A 3,540-nucleotide genomic window follows, 5' to 3' on the forward strand; every position below is an offset into this window, starting at 1 on the left:
CGGCAAAGATTTTGGGTATTGGAAGGTACAGATTGAAAACATTCTTTATGGGAAGGATCTTCATCAACCTCTTTTGGAAGAACAACCCGACAACATGTATGATAGCGAGTGGGCTCTGCTTGATCATAAAGCCCTAACAGTTATTAAGTTATCTCTGTCAAAATCAGTTGCACACAACTTTGTAAAGGAGAAGACCACAGCAGGTCTAATGAAGGCTTTGTCAAGCATGTATGAGAAGCCTTCGGCTAACAACAAGGTGCATCTAATGAAGAAATTGTTCAACCTAAAGATGGCGGAAGGAGCTTCGATGGCACATCATCTCAATGAGTTCAACACCATCACAAATCAATTGTCCTCAGTGGAAATTAATTTTGATGATGAGGTTCGCGCGTTGATCGTCTTGGCATCTTTGCCAAATAGCTGGGAAGCAGTGAGGATGGTTGTGAGTAACTCTGTAGGAAAGAGTAAACTGAGCTATGAAGACGTCAGGGATTTGATTCTCAGTGAAGAGGTTCGCAGAAGAGATGCGGGTGAAGCCTCTTCTTCTGGTGCTGCTTTAAACCTCGAGACTCAGGGCAGAGGAGAAGACAGAAACTTTGTGAGGGGCAGATCTAAGTCCAGGAAGGGTAGGAGCAAATCCAGGTTTGAACGACAACCTGAGTGTTGGAACTGTGGCAAGACAGGCCACTTCAAGAAGAACTGCAGAGAGCTGAAGAAGAAGACCAAAAATGACACCGCAAATGTCGTGGCAACAGAAGAAGTGCACGATGCCCTACTTCTATCTGTTGACAGTTCTCTTGATTCTTGGGTCTTGGACTCAGGAGCTTCTTTTTACACTACACCGATCCGTGAAGTTCTCGAAAATTATGTTGCTGGAGATTTCGGGAAGGTGTACTTGGCTAACGGAACGGCGTTGGATGTTGTGGGTATAGGCAATGTTCGCATTAGAGTCCACAGTGACTCGGTATGGAAGCTGCAAAATGTCAGGCATATCCCAGAGCTGAAAAAGAACCTGATTTTAGTAGGACAGCTTGATGATGAAGGGCATTCAATTCATTTCCACGGTGGAAAGTGGAAGGTCAGCAAGGGAGTCAGGATTTTGGCTCGTGGTGATAAGGCGGGTACTCTCTATATGACGACGAATAGCAGGGATTCAATTGATGTTGCAGATACGGGTACTGACTCAAAATTATGGCACCTAAGGCTTGGGCACATGAGCGAGAAAGGGATGAAGGTACTTCTGTCAAAGGGGAAACTACCGGAGCTGAAGTCAGTTAAGTCTGATTTGTGTGAAGGCTGCATCCTAGGAAAGCAGAAGAAGGTGAGTTTCGCGAAGGTTGGCAGAACACCAAAGCCGGGAAAGCTGGAGTTGGTACACACGAATTTGTGGGGTCCCGCACCAGTGGCATCTCTTGGAGGCTCACGGTATTACATCACATTTATTGATGACTCAAGCAGGAAGGTATGGGTTTACTTCTTAAAGCTTAAATCTGATGTATTTGAAGTTTTTAAGAAGTGGAAGGTCATGGTAGAGACAGAAACTGGTCTGAAATTGAAGTGTCTAAGATCAGACAATGGGGGAGAATACGAAGACGGAGGTTTCAAACAGTTTTGTGCAGTGAATGGGATTAGAATGGAAAAGACTATCCCAAGGACACCACAACAGAATGGCGTGGCTGAGCGCATGAACAGGACCCTCAATGAGCGTGCAAGAAGTATGAGGTTGCATGCTAGACTACTGAAAACTTTCTGGGCGGATGCAGTAAGCACTGCTGCTTACTTGATAAATAGAGGACCATCAGTTCCTTTGGGCCATAGACTACCTGAAGAAGTCTGGAGTGGAAAAAAGGTAAATCTTTCTCACTTGAAAGTTTTTGGTTGTGTTTCGTATGTCTATATTGAATCTGATGCTCATAGCAAGCTAGATGCTAAATCTAGAAAATGTTATTTTATTGGCTATGGGGATGAGGCATTCGGGTATAGGTTTTGGGATGATCAAAACCGGAAGATCATTAGAAGTAGAAATGTTACTTTTAATGAGATCGCTGTGTATAATAATAATTCAAGTGCAGAACCAGTAAGTACAAAGTCAAAGGCTGAGAAGCCTGAATTTATCAACCTAGATGGAATTTCTAAAGGTGCAGCTCAGAAAAGGAATTCAAAAGTTGATAAGGATTCAGAAATTGAAGATGGTCTAGAAGTTGAAGAAACAGTAGATCAAGAGACTGATCAGGGTACACCGACAGTGGCTGTTCGTAGATCTACTAGAACCATTAGATCTCCACAACGTTTTTCACCCTCCCTATTTCATATTTTGTTGACGGATGGCGGTGAGCCAGAGAAGTTTGTTGAAGCCTTGAAGGTTGAAGATTCAATCAAGTGGGAGTCAGCCATGAAGGATGAGATGGACTCATTATTGACTAACCAAACCTGGGAGCTGACTGAGTTGCCAGCAGGTAAAAAGGCTTTGCACAACAAATGGGTGTTCAGAATAAAGGGTGAACATGATGGTAGCAAACGCTACAAGGCAAGATTGGTAGTCAAGGGATTCCAGCAGAAAGAAGGAATTGACTACACAGACATATTCTCTCCGGTGGTGAAGATGACAACCATCAGAATTGTGCTGAGCATTGTGGCGGCAGAGGACTTACATCTAGAGCAGTTAGATGTGAAGACGGCGTTCCTTCATGGTGAGTTGGAGGAAGAAATTTATATGCAGCAGCCACAGGGATTCGCAGTGCAGAGGAAGGAGAGTTTAGTGTGCAAACTGAGAAAAAGCTTGTATGGTCTGAAACAAGCTCCAAGACAATGGTACAAGAAGTTTGATAGTTTCATGTGCAGTACTGGGTTCACGAGAAGCAATTCAGATCATTGTTGCTATGTCAAGAGTCTTAAGAACTCTTACATTATTCTACTTCTGTACGTAGATGATATGCTCATTGTAGGGGCCAGTATGGAAGACATCAACAAGTTGAAGAACATGCTGTCAAAGCAGTTTGCAATGAAGGATTTGGGCGCTGCTAAACAAATCCTTGGGATGAGAATCATTAGGGACAGGGCCAATAGTACATTGAAGATTTCACAAACAGAATATGTGAAGAAGATTCTCAACAGATTTAGCATGAATGAAGCTAAGTCAGTGAGCACACTCTTGGGGAGTCACTTCAGACTAACCAAGGAGCAGTCACCGAAGACGGATCAAGAGAAAGCATACATGAGCAAGGTACCTTATGCCTCAGCTATCGGAAGTCTGATGTATGCAATGGTCTGTACTAGAACGGATATTGCACATGCAGTGGGAGTTGTGAGCAGGTACATGAGTAATCCAGGGAAGCAGCATTGGGAGGCAGTCAAGTGGATTTTGCGATATCTGAAAGGAACTTCAGATATGTCCCTTTGCTTCACAGGTGCAGAGTTGAAGCTGTAAGGCTACGTGGATGCTGATCTAGCGGGTGATGTTGATAGCAGGAAAAGTACTACAGCGTTTGTATATACTCTAGGAGGTACTGCTGTGTGTTGGACCTCAAGGTTACAGAAAAT

Source organism: Corylus avellana, chromosome ca2, assembly GCF_901000735.1.
Source record: "Corylus avellana chromosome ca2, CavTom2PMs-1.0".
NCBI lineage: Eukaryota > Viridiplantae > Streptophyta > Magnoliopsida > Fagales > Betulaceae > Corylus > Corylus avellana.